Consider the following 15,228-nt stretch of genomic DNA (forward strand, 5'->3'; position numbering starts at 1 on the left):
GGAAGGAAGGAAGGAAGGAAATAAATAAAAATGTGGAGGATGCATGTAAATCAAGGTGATCACGACTCTTCATTTAAGCTGGGCACGGTGGCTCACACCTATAATCCCAGCACTTAGGGTGTCCAAGGTGGGAGAATTGCTTGAGCCCAGGAGTTCGAGATCAGCCTGGGTGACAAAGCAAGACTCCATCTTTACAGAATTTTTTTTTAAGTAGCTGGGCATGGTGGCATGCAACTGTAGTTCCAGCTGCTCAGGAGGCTGAGGTGAGAGGATCACTTGATCCCAGGAGTTCAAGGCTGCAGGGAGCTATGATGGTGCCACTGCACTCCATCCTGGGCCACAGAATGAGACCCTGTCTCAAAAAAAAAAAAGGACTTGGACTTAGATAATAACCAGAAGTGGGTGGCTACCAAGATCTCATTTAGAAGAGGGGCATCTGCATTTTCTGAAGTGGTGTGCAAGACTTCACTCATTTTAATTAGTGGAGGCAGGACGGGGTGGGGGGTGGGGGGCGATGAAAATGCAATCAAAGAAAATAAACCTTGTGTTTTTCAATGTTATCTTTCACCTATAAAAAAAAGGGGGAAACAATAACTTTTATTTTTATTTTTATTTTTTTTTACACGGAGCCTCACTCCGTCACCCAGACTGGAGTGCATGGCGCGATCTCGGCTCATTGCAACCTCTGCCTCCCAGGTTCAGGCGATTCTCCTGCCTCAGTCTCCTGAGTGGGTGGGATTACAGGCACACACCACCATCTCAGGCTAATTTTTGTACTTTTAGGAGAGATGGGGTTTCACCATGTTTGCCAGGCTGGTCTCAAACTCCTAACCTCAAGTGATCTGCCCACCTCGGCCTCCCAAAGTGCTGGGATTACAGGTGTAAGCCACCACACTCAGCCAAGAAACACTAATTTTGTAGTCTTTGATATTCTCTGGGTGCAAGGAAATCTTCATTTTATACACAAAAGGAATCATTTGGGGAAGGTTAAAAAATGCAGAATTCACTGGACAAACACCATGGCAGGCACAGTGGGATTTTGGTGGAATATGGCTACATTCAGGGAGCTGCAGAGCTAGAATCTCAGAAAGCATCTTCCGATTGATTGTATTTCAGTGGCGCGTCCTCCCCTCACCGCATCGCATGGGGGTGTGCTCCCGGCCATTGTCATTCACGTAGATGCCCCCTTGGGTTGCTGTACAGACTGAGTTCGAGTCCTGTGTCCTGCCTCAGTTATGCCACTGAGATCTTTTCTGAGCCTAACTGCAGCGCGCCATATGGGTAGCAGCCTTGGGAGAGGGGACAGCAGCGCCACTCAGACACCTGGAGGCTGAGGGGGTTTCTAAACTATGGTGGACTCTATGGCGTGTTCTTTAGTTAATGAAGGCATGAAATCATTAATTCACTCCTTCTGAAATCAAACACAAAAGTGCCAAGACCATGACTTAAATTCCTTGTGATCTTTTTTGTCTTTTCTTTTTTTTTTTATTTTTTTTGGGGGGGACAGGGTCTCACTCTGTCACCCAGGCTGGAGTGCAGTAGCATTATCACAGCTCACTACAACCTCAACCTCCTGGGACTCAAGCCATCCTCCCACTTCAGTATCCTGAGTAGTTAGGACCACAGCTATGCGCCACCACACCCAGCAATCTTTTTTTTTTTTTCAGACGGAGTTTTAACTCTTGTCTCCCAGGCTGGAGTGCAATGGCGTGATCTCAGCTCACTGCAACCTCTGTCTCCCATGTTCAAGTGATTCTCCTGCCTCAGCCTCCTGAGTAGATGGAATTACAGGTGCTCGCCACCATGCCCAGCTAATTTTTTGTATTTTTAGTAGAGACGAGGTTTCACTATGTTGGCCAGGCTGGTCTCAAACTCCTGACCTCGTGATTCACCTGTCTCGGCCTTGCAAAGTGCTGGGATTACAGGCATGAGTCACCACGCCTGGCCATTTAAAAAAATTTTTTAGAGATGGCATTTCGCCATGTTGCCCAGACTGGTCTCGAACTCCTGGGCCCAAGCAATCCTCCTGCCTTGGCCTCCCAAAGTGCTGGGATTTCAGGTGTGAGCCACTGCACCCAGCTCTTGTGACCTTTTTTTGTTTTTGTCAAAAAAACTATTATTCTACCAAAGATCGTAAAGGCCACCGATGAAAAGGAATGATGATTATTGAAATTACTGTAGCATTAGTGAGTTAACGGAATAGTAATGTCCTCTCTATATTTCAAAGGTCTCCCTGAAATGCAAATGCTATTCTCACAGTACTTACCACCATACTTAGGCTGGGAGTCACGGACCCCTCTGAGGAGCTGGTGGAAGCAAGGAGCTCTCTTCCCAGAAATGAAAAGGAGACACAATTTTGCTCATCATTTCAGAAAGTTCATAGATTCCCTCCTCTCCCCTCAAAAGTAAAATGAAACAAAATCCTGCAGTCTCCACTTAGCACTTCATATTTCCACGATTCCCGTCCGCTGATTTGGATTCTAATGTTCACAGGATCCCAGTACCCAGCCCGGTGCCTAGAAACCAGTAGTTGCTCAGTGCTAAGGCTTATTGTTAACCTGACTTTCTAGGCAAGAGTGGTGGACGAAGAGAAATTATATATAGAAGTAGAGAGAGGCCGGGTGCGGCGACTCACGCCTGTAATACCAGCACTTTGGGAGACTGAGGTGGGCGAATCACCTGAGGTCAGGAGTTCGGGACAAGCTTGACCAACATGGAGAAACCAATCCCATCTAAAAAATGAGCCGGGCACGGTGGCTCATGCCTGTAATCTTAGCTACTCAACAGGCTGAGGCAGGAGAATCGCTTGAACCCAGGAGGTAGAGGTTATGGTGAGCCAAGATCACGCCATTGCACTCCAGCCTGGGTGACTGGGTGACAAGAATGAGACTCCATCTCAAAAAAAAAGGAAGTAGGGAGAAAGCTTATTTCTGTTGTTCAAGAAAAAAACTTTATTGGTCTTTCAGCTGTATCCATTTTTGTCGGGATTTGGGTCACTTGGAAATTTCATAGCATGGAAAAACAGGACCAGTTTCTCTTTTTTTATTTTTATTTTTAGAGACAGGATCTCACTGTGTTTCCCGGTCTGGAGTGCAGTGGCAAGATCATAGCTCTCTGCACCTTGGGCTCAAGCTATCCTCCCACCCCAGCCTCTCAAAAAGTGCTGGGATTAAGTCATGAACCACTGCATCCAGCCCAGTTTGTCTTATACAGACAGGGATCCAAAACCCTTGCTTTTGGAAGAGTTTAATTGATCTAGAAAGCTACGCAGTTACAAGAATAACCCCAGGCAAGTCCGGGCGCAGTGGTTCCTGCCTGTAATCCCCGCACTTTGGGAGGCTGAGGCAGGCAGATCACAAGGTCAGGAGATCAAGACCATCCTGGCTAACACGGTGAAACCCCATCTCTACTAAAAATAAAAAATAAAAAATGAATTAGCTGGGTGTGGTGGCATGCACCTGTAATCCCAGCTATGTGGGAGGCTGAGGCAGGAGAATTGCTTGAACCTGGGAGGCAGAGGTTGCAATGAGCCGAGATTGCGCCACTGCACTCCAGCCTGGCTGACAGAGCGAGATTCCATCTCTAAAAAAAATTAAATAAATAAATAAATAACCCCAGTCAGGGGCCTAGGGGAAAACAGAGAGGGCTCCAAAAGACCAAAATGCAACCTAAAATTTGCCTTAAAGGTCTTGCTCCTTTACAGAATCAGCGTACAAGAAAATGCTGGCTTCCAGGGCATCCACAGTGGGTGGTCCCAGGCTCTACTTTGGGATATAGTCGAGGCTGTGTCACTTTCCCATCTGACCTACCAGGGCCCCCATCTGGCCTTCCTGGTTCTCCAGCTTTCTTTAGTGCTGAATCTATTACCTTGGAACCTCCTGGTTCTGGATCTGAATTTCTGCTCCCCTTAGACACCTACCTTCTGACACTTGTTCCCTGGCCCTAAGCCCTGCTGACAGACAATTCTAGAGCTGCAAAGCCAGGTCTACAGGCAGTGGGGTGGTCCTGGGGAAGGAACCAGCCCAAGGCCACTAGGGTTCTCTTCAATCCAATGATCTATTTTCAATTCCTTATCTTACTTTAATTTCTGTAGCTTCGGCAATGTCAGATATTCTTCCCTTCTTGAAATTTTCTTTGTCACCAAATTCCAGAATGTCACGTTCCTGACATTCCTAGCAGATTTCAAGCAATGTGCTAGGCACTGGGGGGGCAAAGTCATTCCAGACAGTTTCTGCAAGACACTCATGGTTTGATGGGGTTTTTGGAGGACAGGCTAGGTACAGGGAATATCATCGCAAGTCAGCTGGACAGGTTCCATGACGAGGACTGTACAACGGATAGGGTGGTGCAGAGAATTGGGTATTCATTTCCTTTGACTTTTCTAACGAATAAGCCACAAATTTAGTGGTGGCTTATTAAATCAATTAAAACAATGCAAATCTATTACCTTACAGTTCTGGAGCCCAGAAGTCTAAAATGGGTGGGCAGGCCGGGCACGGTGACCCATGCCTGTAATTCCAGCATTTTGGGAGGCCGAGGCGGGTGGGTCACCTGAGGTCAGGAGTTCGAGACCAGCCTGGCCAACATGGAGAAACCCCCGTCTCTACTAAAAATATAAAAAATTAGCCAGCCATTGTGGCAGGCACTTGTAATCCCAGCTACTTGGGAGGCTAAGGCAGGAGAATCACTTACACCCTGGAGGCAGAGGTTGCAGTGAGCCAAGATCACACCATTGCACTCCAGCCTGGACAATAAGAGCAACACTCTGTCTCAAAATAAATAAATAAATAGTAAAAAAATAAATAAAAATAAAAATAGGCCAGGTGCAGTGGCTCACACCTATAATCCCAGCACTTTGGGAGGCCGAGGCAGGCAGATCACCTGAGGTCAGGAGTTCAAGACTGGCTTGGTGAAACCAAGTCAACATGGTGAAACCCTGTCTCTACTAAACATACAAAAATTAGTTGGGCATGGTGTCACATGCCTGTAATCCCAGGGATGTAATCCCTACTCGGGAGACTGAGGTGGGAGAATCTCTTGAACCCAGGAGGCAGAGGTTGCAGTGAGCCAAGATGGCGCCACTGCACTCCAGCCTGGGCAATAGAGGGAGACTCCGTCTCAAAAAAACAAACAAATACATACATACATACATAAAAATAAAAATGGGTGGGCAGAGCTCTGTGTCTTCTGGAGACTTCAGCGGAGAATCCGTTTCTTATAGACCCTCCTGTGTCCCTTGTGATGGCACTGAGCTCAATTACTCTGTCTACCAAGAATAGGGTATTCACTCTTCCTAGAGTATCTAGAGAACCCTTCAGAGAGGAGACTCTCGGAGCTGAATCTCGCGAGTTTAGTGATCATCCATTTTCACCAGAAGTGACGAGGGTGGAAGAGGGAGAGCAGGTAAAGAAATGATACTTGCTGAGACACTTCATGAAGAAAGAGAAGTGAGCCCAGAGATCTGGAAGCCACTCAGTGTGGCTGTAGGGCTGAAGAGGGTACATTAGATTAGAAAAGAAAAGTAGAAGGCTGGCTGCGGTGGCTCACGCCTGTAATTTCTGCACTTTGGGAGGCTGAGGCAGGAGGATCTTTCAAGCCCAGAAGTTCAAGGCTGCAGTGAGCTATATGGTGACACCACTGCATTCCGACCTGGGTGGCAGAGCCAGACCCTGTCTCAAAAAATAAAGAAAAGTAGGCCAGGCGCGGTGGCTCATGCCTGTAATCCCAGCACTTTGGGAGGCCAAGGTGGGGGGATCACCTGAGGTCAGGAGTTAGAGACCAGCCTGGCCAACATGGCGAAACCCCGTCTCTACTAAAAATATGAAAATTAGCCAGGCGTGGTGGCGGACGTCTGTAATCTCAGCTACTCGGGAGACTGAGGCAGGAGAATTGCTTGGACCCAGGAGGCGGAAGTTGCAGTGAGCTGAGATCATGCCACGGCACTCCAGCCTGGGTAACAGAGCGAGACTTGTCAAAAAGGAAAGGAGGGGAGGGGAGGAGGAAAATGAGGAAGGACGGAAGGAAGGAAGGAAGGAAGGAAGGAAGGAAGGAAGGAAGGGAGGGAGGGAGGGAGGGAAGGAGGGAGGGAGGGAGGGAAGGAGGAGGAGGCTTGGTCACAAAGGTTTTTTTTTTTGTTTGCTTTGTTTTTTACCATATTAAGGAGTCTGAAATGTATCCTGTAGCTATTACTTACTTGGTCAGTGCTATTATTTTAGCCTATGCTATTGTTTCTTTAAACTTTTATTTAAATTGACTCACTTTTGTTCTGAACAATAATGTCCATGAAATCACAGGTTTTATGTTTCAGTTAAATCCTTCCAGTGGGTGTTGAAATGAATACCCCTAACTACAAAAATAAAATATTCTTCCATGTCCTACTTAACTCATCCATGCACACCCACGAATGAAGAGCAGACTTTGAGAAATGGAGCCACAGGCGATGGGAGCTATTGCACGGTTTTAAGCAAGGGAAGGACATGATCAGGTTTGCCTTTGATAAATGTCATTCCAGCCACATGGAGCACTTTGGGCTGATGGAAACGAGCAAAACAGCAGAAGACTGTAAATGAGGCTAAGTTCACAAAAGTGGGGATGAGAGATGGGGAATATCAAGGTGGTAGAACTGACTCGGAATAGGGACTGGAAAGAGAGGGAGGAGTTGAGTATAAGGGCCAGGGTTCCAGCACGTGCAACACAGGAGATTGTCCAGAAGCCAAGAGAGTACATAGTGCGGAGTGATGGGAGGGGGAGAGTGGGAAGGAAAATGTTTATTTTGGTCTGGAACATGTTGAATATGAAGTGTTTGTGGAACACTCATGTAAGTGCCCGAATACCTGTCTCTGGGGCTCTGGGGACCGGGAATCCTTTAAGGCAGTGTTGTCCACTAGAAAGTGGATGTGACCACATGTGTCATCTTAAGGGTTCAAGTGGCCCCATTTTAAAAAGTAAAAAGAGGCCAGGCATGGTGGCTCACGCCTGTATCCCAGCACTTTGGGAGGCCGAGGCAGGTGGATCATGAGGTCAGGAGATGGAGACCATCCTGGCTAACATGGTGAAACCCCATCTCTACTAAAAAATACAAAAAACTAGCCAGGTGAGGTGGCGGGCGCCTGTAGTCCCAGCTACTCGGGAGGCTGAGGCAGGAGAATGGCGTAAACCCGGGAGGCGGAGCTTGCAGTGAGCTGAGATCCGGCCACTGCACTCCAGCCTGGGCGACAGAGCGAGACTCCGCCTCAAAAAAAAAAAAATACAAAAATTAGCCAGGTGTGGCCAGGTGCCGTGGCTCACGCCAGTAATCCCAGCACTTTGGGAGGCTGAGGTAGGTGGATCATGAGGTCTGGAGTTCAAGACTAGTCTGGCCAAGAATGGTGAAACCCCATCTCTATTAAAAATTCAAAAATAATAATAATAATAATAATCCAGGCATGGTGGCGGGCGCCTGTAGTCCCAGCTACTCGGGAGGCTGAGGCAGAAAATTGCCTGAACCCAGGAGGTGGAGGTTACAGTGAGCCGAGATTGTGCCACTGCACTCCAGTCTGGGCAACAGAGTGAGACTCCATCTCAAAAAAAAAAAAAAAGTAAAAAGAAACAGGTGATACAAATTTTCATTGTGTGTGCGTGTGCGTGTGTGTGCGTGTGTGTGTGTGTGTGTGTGTGTTTGAGATGGAGTCTTGCTCTGTTACCCCAGCTGGAGTGCATTGTCGTGATCTTGGTTCATTGCAGCCTCCGCCTCCCAGGTTCAAGAATTCTCTTGCCTCAGCCTCGCCAGTAGCTGGGATTATAGGCGCCCACCATCCTGGCTAATTTTTTTTCCTTTTTTTTTTTTTTTTTTTTTTTGATGGAGTCTCACTCTGTCACCCAGGCTGGAGTGCGTTGGCATGATCTCGACTCACTGCTACCTCCACCTCCTGGGTTCAAGTGATTGTCCTGTCTCAGCCTCCCGAGTAGCTGGTATGACAGGCACCTGCCACTACAGCCAGCTTATTTTTTTTGTATTTTTAGTAGAGACGGGGTTTTGCCATGTTGACCAGGCTGGTCTCGAACTCCTGACCTCAGGTGATCCACCTGCCTCAGCCTCCCAAAGTGCTGGGATTACAGGCGTGAGCCACTGCGCCCTGCCTGAAAATTTCAAGCGGAAGAGTGGGAATAGCGAATGCTGGAGGCTGGGTGCATGGGCTCCAGACGTAGCCCAAGCTCAAATCCTGGCTTTACTACTTACAGCTGGGAAATGTGGTAGCACTGCCCGCGCCATTGACATCTGACTCACTGATCTTACCCGAAGCTGCAGGGGCCAGCCCGCTGACAGTATCCCACCTCAATCACCTGCCTGCCCAGCACTCCAGGGCAGCTCTGCTGACCCTGTAGTTCTAAGTCCTGTCCAGTCCAGTGAGAGGACATGCAGGGAGTTCTGGGGAGTTAACATCCAGGGACAAGCCTTAACCACCAAAGGACAGGAGTCAGTGGACAAAGCCATGGCTTCTTTTCCTGCCAGTAGCATGAGTGTAAGGGGACAGATTTGTTGCTATTGCTGCCGTGACAAATGATCACAAACGTTGTGGCTTTGTCAGAGGCATTTGAACCCGATCAACTCCATCCTGAATGGGAGCTGGGTAAAATGAGGCTAAGACCTAGTGGGCTGCATTCCCAGATGGTTAAGGCGTTCAAAGTCACAGGATGAGATAGGAGGTCGGCACAAGATACAGGCCATAAAGATCTTGCTGATAAAACAGGTTGCAATAGAGAAGCCGGCCCAAATCCACCAAAACCAAGATGGTGACGAGAGTGACCTCTGGTGGTCCTCACTGCTACCCTCCCACCTGCGCCATGACAGTTTACAAATGCCACGGCAATACAGGAAGTTACCCTATATGGTCTGAAAAGGGAGACATGAATAATCCACCACTTGTTCAGCATATCATCCAGAAAGAACCATAAAAATGGGCAACCAGCAGCCCCTAAGTCTGTTCTATGTATGGAGTAGCCATTCTTCTACTCCTTTACTCTCTTAATAAACTTGTTTTTAAAAAATACATAAATAAAATAAACTTGCTTTTGCTCTTTTACTTTGCACTGTGGACTTGCCCTGAATTGATTCTTTCTTCCTTTTTTTTTTTTTTTTTTTGATGGGGGCTCCCCCCTTCACCCCGGCTGGGGGGAAGTGTCGCGGTCTTGGTTCCCTGCAACCCCCCCCCCCTGGATTCAAGCGTTTCTCCTCCCTCAGCCTCCCGAGTACTGGGATTACAGGCACCCGCCACTACACCTGGCTAATTTTTGTATTTTCAGTAGAGACAGGAATTCACCATGTTGGTCAGGCTGGTCTCGAACTCCCGACCTCAGGTGATCCACTCGCCTTGGCCTCCCAAAGTGATGGGATTATAGGCGCGTGCCACCGCGCCCGGCTCACCCTGAATTATTTCTTCTGTGAGATCCAAGATTCCTCTCTTGGGGTCTGGATCACAGCCCCTTTCCTGTAACAGCTTGAATTATGATTTGAAGTTCTGTGCACCAGAAGTCTGACATGGATCTCATTAAGCTAAGATCAAGGTATCAGCTAGATGTATTCTCTTCTAGAGGCTTTAGAGGACAACCTGCTTCCTTGTCTTTTCAATATTCTAGGCGGCACCTGTTTTCCTCAGTTTGTGGCCCCTTCCTCCATCTTCAAAGCCAGCAATGTCAGCCTAATTCCTTCTCACGCTCCCATCTCTCCGTCTCTATTCCCTCTTCTGCTTTTCAGAAGGCTTGTGATTACCTTGGATCCACCTAGATTATCCAAGATAACCACCCTATTTTAAGCTCAAATGATGAGCAAATTTAATTATTTTAAGAGACAGCGTCTCTGTCACCCAGGCTGGAGTGCAGTGGTGCAATCATACCTCACTGCGTCCTTGAATTCCTGGGCTCAAATAATCTGCCAGCCTCAGCCTCCTGAGTAGCAGGGACTAGAGGCATGAGCCACAACACTTGGCTCTCATCAGTGCATTCAATTCCATCTGCAACTGAAATTCCTCTTTGCCGTGTAACATAACATAGTCACAGGCTCTGGGGATTGGGACATAGGCATACTGGAGTGTGTCATTCATCTGCCTGCCCCAGGGGGTGTTCCATACCGTTTCTCAGATCAGCCTCAACAGGGCGGAATCTCAGGTGACCGCGGCAGTAAGCCACTCTTAAACATTCCTTCCGGCTTTCTCCCTTCCGTTTCCTCCTTATATTTCCTAGGATCACCTCCTAAATTAACTAACTTCCTTCTCCCTAATCCTTGTCTCCAGGTCTACTTTGGGGGAGCCCATACTAAGACAGTGACCTTGGATAAATTACTTATTTAGCCTGAACTCTGGTTCCCACCTCCATGAAAGGAAATCATACAGTAGTACCTACCTCAGAATGGGGAGAATTCCGAGTCAATGCTTTAAAACACTGCACAGTGGGGTGTGTAGTGAATCCCCAACAAAGGTTAGCTATCGTTGGAGAGGTGGAAGTCAGGGTACAGGCAGGGACCAGCCTGGAACAGACAGAGGGCAGTCCTGTCTCTGAGACACTGACCCTGGAGGTCAGAGGAGTGTAGTAGGGCCAGGGAAAGGTGCGGGAATTACAGGGTTTCCTCTAAGGACATGAATTTTTTCTGTAAGGTGCATCTGCTCTCGAAGGCAGCAAAGTGTGAACCAGCCCTTGGGGAGAATAATGAACATCAGGAATAACATACTCAAGGATTTTTGAGCTGTCAGAAAAGCCCGGCTGGCACTGGGGGATGACATGCTCATCATGGCAGGATCTCTAAGTTCTGAGTTTTCTCCAGCCCAGTGGAAGGACAAGGAAGGCAGGTAGAGGGGCTTCAGTTTGGACATTCGGGGGTGAACATGGTCAGTGAAGAGGGTTGAGGGGAGATGAGGCTGCAGAACTAACCTCAGGGGGTCCAAGCTGAAGAGAATGAAAACGAACCACTTCAGGAGACTGGTGGCCCTCATGAAGTTAGAGTGTGGGTGTCAGATGTCAAGAAAGGAGAGGACTCAGGGAAGGGGGAGAGGCTGTTGGTGTTTAAGATTTTCAGGGTTAGCTAAGCATGGTAGTAATCCCAGCTACTCAGGAGACTGAGGTGGGAGGATTGCTTGAGCCCAGAGGTTTGAGACCAGCTTGGGCAACATAATGAGAGCTCATCTCTAAACGAATCAAAAATGAAAGATTTCGAGGGTAGAGAAGGTTCACAGCACAGCCATGAGAATGGGTGTCTAAAGTGGAGTTAAGGTCAAGGTCATCAGATTTGCACATCCATCATCTAGCACGTGCCATTCCTGAGAATGGACCCTCTCCATCCCCCGGGATGACAGAGCAGGGGCCACTTTTGTTTTTGTTTTTTTTTGTTTTGTTTTGTTTTGTTTTGAGACGGAGTCTGGCTCTGTCACCCAGGCTGGAGTGCAGTGGCCGGATCTCAGCTCACTGCAAGCTCCGCCTCCCGGGTTCCCGACATTCTCCTGCCTCCGCCTCCCAAGTAGCTGGGACTACAGGCACCCGCTTCGTCGCCCAGCTAGTTTTTTGTATTCTTTAGTAGAGTCGGGGTTTCACTGTATTAGCCAGGATGGTCTCGATCTCCTGACCTTGTGATCCGCCCGTCTCGGCCTCCCAAAGTGCTAGGATTACAGGCTTGAGCCACTGCGCCTGGCCAAGGGGCCACTTTTGAATGTGGCATGGTTCAAACCATACAGGGGAGTGACACTTCTGGCAGCAGACGGTGGCAGTGCTAGACGGCACGAGCCCTGAATGAGAAGGGCAGGTGACAGGAAGGTGATGTCACTGGAGCTGCTTTGCTGCTTTGGGGTGAGCAGCATGTGGGGTACAGAACAGGCAGCCTTTAGTCCCTCTGCGTTTCAGAGGAAGTGGAATTCTTAGGTCAGTGTTCTTCAAAAGCATCAGAATCAGTCAGGGAGCCTGGAAAAATGGGGATTCTTAGCATCCCCTCCCTACCACATACACCTCCGACCTGCTGGTCTTTTCCCACGGCTGCCATAACAAAGGACCGCAAGCTGGGGAGTTTAAATCCTGGAGGCTGTTAGTGGGAAGCCAAGGTGTCAGCAGGGCTACGCTCCCTCCGAAGGCTCTAGGGAAGAATTCCTCCTTGCCTCTCCCAGCTTCTGGTGCTGACAGCAACCTCTGCTGTAGCTTGCAGCTGCATTGCTCCAACCTGTCTCGGTCTTCACATGCATGGCCGTCTTCCCTGGGTCTCTTCTGTGTCGCTGTCCCTGCATCGTCCCCCAGGCTGGAGTGCAGTGGCATGATCCCAGCTCACTGCAACCTCTGCCTCCTGGGTTCAAGCGATTCTCCTGCCTCAGCCTCCTGAGAAGCTGGGATTACAGGCGTGTGCCGTCACGCCCAGCTAATTTTTGTTTCACCATGTGGGCCAGGCTGGTCTCAAACTCCTGGCCTCAAGTGATCTGCCCACCTCGGCCCTGCAAAGTGCTGAGATTACAGGCGTAAGCCACCTCGCCTAGCCCAAATATTCCTTTTCTTCTAAGAACATGAGCCGTAGGATTTACGGCATATCACAATTGAGTATGACTCCATCTTACCTTGATTAAATCTGCAAATATTTTATTTCCAAGTAAGGCCACATTCACAGGTATGGGGGGCAGTCAGGGTTTCAACACATGTTTCGTGGGGGACAAAATTCAACCCATTGTATCTGCTAGCTGTAATCTTTCGAGTGAGGCTGGTAAATTCGTTCTTTTTGTTTTGCTCTGTTTTGTTTGAGACAGGGTCTTGCTATGTTACTCAGGCTAGAGTGTAGTGGTTGATCACAGCTCAATGTAGCCTTGAACTACTGGGTTCAAAATGATCTACCTCAGCCTCTCAGGTAGTTAGAACTATAGGCAGCTGCTATCACACGTGGCTACTTTTGCAATTTTCTGTAGAGACGCGCTTTCATTATGTTGCCCAGGCTGGTCTCAACCTCCTGGCCTCAAGTGATCCTCCTGCCCTGGCCTCCCAAAGGCCTGGGGTTACAGGCATGAGCTACCCTGCTCAGCGGTAAACTGGTATTTTTAATAAGCCCCAGTCAGGCATTGCAACCCAGGAGAACCATCTCTCGGACGGAACCAGCAGAGCCTGAGAATAAAATGGGGATGGCTCCCTAGAATGGGGTTCTGGTGAGCCCGGGAGTTGGGGGGAGCGTAGGACTAGCTCAAAGCAGTACCCAAGGAAGAAGTTCTCATCACCGACAAAGAAAAGGAGGCATGACTCTGCCAGATGATCTGGGCCAAGGCTGTAGTGTGGCCCTGGATGAAGTAAGGCATCTGTGGCTTACGGCCTCTGCGGCAGAGAAATGCTTCCCAGTGAGCTCGTGGTGGGTGGAGGCGGGGAGGAAGAGCCGGTTCTGAGGATGGTGGCCTCCCACCGACATAGCGGGGATCAGCCTCTGTCCCGCCCAGCTACTAGATTTCCCAGTTCTGCCGAGCTCTGTCCAAGGTCTCTTCCACTTCTGTCCAAGGTCTCTTTCACTTTTTTCCTGAGCTCTCCCTCCGGAGTTAATCTCACCTCTTACGGAGGCTTCGAACACCATTTACATGCTGATGGCACCCAGATTTGCATCTCTGAGCCCCAAATTCCGGACCTGTTTGCCTATTAACTTTGGTCTGGAATATCCGGCAGACCTGAGATTTGCAACTCTGAGCCCCACCCCCACACCATCCGGCAGACCTGAGATTTAACATTTCCAAAGCCGAACTCACCCCGAAACTTGTTTGCCTTTCAGCAGTTCTTAGATCAATTATTAGCATCGCTCCTCATTCCCTCCCCCACCTCACCCCCGCAAACTGCAAACCTGGGGGTCATCTTATCCTTCTTCCTCTCCTTCCTACGAGCTAAATCACACCAAATCCCCTCCCTGGGCTGCATTCCCCTTGCTTTCAGTTCAAGTACATCTCCGGGCTTGACTAGTATAATACCCTCTTAATGAGAACCGTGACCCTGTCTTCCTCTCTGGGAGAAGCCATCCGCCAGTGGTGGGCGCCTGTAATCCCAGCTACTGAGGAGGCTGAAGCAGGAGAATCACTTGAACCCCGCAGGCGGAGGTTGCAGTGAGCCGAGATCGCGCCACTGCACTCCAGCCTGGCGACAGAGCGGGACTCCGTCTCAAAATAAATAAATAAATAAAAATAAATAAAAGAATGCAGGCTAACACGTTCTTTGCAAAGTTACTGCAGGGTATGAAGAAAGGACACAAAGACAGGAGCAGCCTGCCTTCGAGGTAGCATCACTTCTGCATCCAGCCCAAGATTAAAACCCGGAGCAACTGGCAAGCGGAAATGTTAAGAACGAAAAGGGCATCTGCGTAGCGTGCCAACCTGCCGTGCCACGTAAAGTAAGGTCCAGTGACGCAAAACATTTCTGCTCCCAAATACATTTGGAAAATGCTGACCTACTCCCTAGAAAAGTTGGATCGGCATTCCTGCACACTGCTGTTTTAGAGGGAAGCCCTAAACGATATCTGAAAGCATTTGCTTTATTTTCATCAGCAATGCTTTAGAAACTCGAAAGCCCGGGAAAAAGTTATTTCACGACGTGAAGCTCCCCGCTCGATGCCAATACGAACACATCCAGAATTGCGGCTGCCATGTTCGCTCGAACATGTGCAGGACAAACAATGCGACCAGCGGGGGAACCGTAAACCTTTTTCCTAGACTTCCTACCACGCACATGAAGTGTTCAAGAAACTTTGCAGGACGTCTCCACATTTCACGAGGCTCCCGTGAACTCCGGAGCCGAGCTAAACAATAGGAAGGACAGATGCTGGGAGTCCCCAAGCATCTAACGCGCCGTTTGTGTTTTCAAAAAACCTCTCCCTGGCGCCCAGGCGGCTTTTGCTGGGCTCCTAGCCTCCTGTGCAAATTGTTCCCCTGGCCATTGTCTTCCAGGGAGCAGGTACAGCGCCCCGCAGAGCGCCGCGCGGTCGAACCCGGCCAGGTGGCGGAAGCGTTCCCGGCCCTTGCCGCGGGGCCCGGGAAAAAGGTGGCCCGGGCGCCAAGGGCGGCTGCCAATGCAACTCGCAACTTTTGAAATCAATCCTTTTTTGCATCATGCAACGGATGCCACCGCTCCTCGGGTTTGCAACCCCCCACCCCTCCCCCGAGACCAATCATTGCCGCGCTCGGGCCTGCACGGCGCCCCCGCCCCCTTCCCGGGCCGCACGCCACCACCCAGCAAACCGGGCCGCCTCTTAAAGGGAGGTGGCCGGCCTTA

This window comes from Piliocolobus tephrosceles, chromosome 9 (genome assembly GCF_002776525.5).
Source record: "Piliocolobus tephrosceles isolate RC106 chromosome 9, ASM277652v3, whole genome shotgun sequence".
NCBI lineage: Eukaryota > Metazoa > Chordata > Mammalia > Primates > Cercopithecidae > Piliocolobus > Piliocolobus tephrosceles.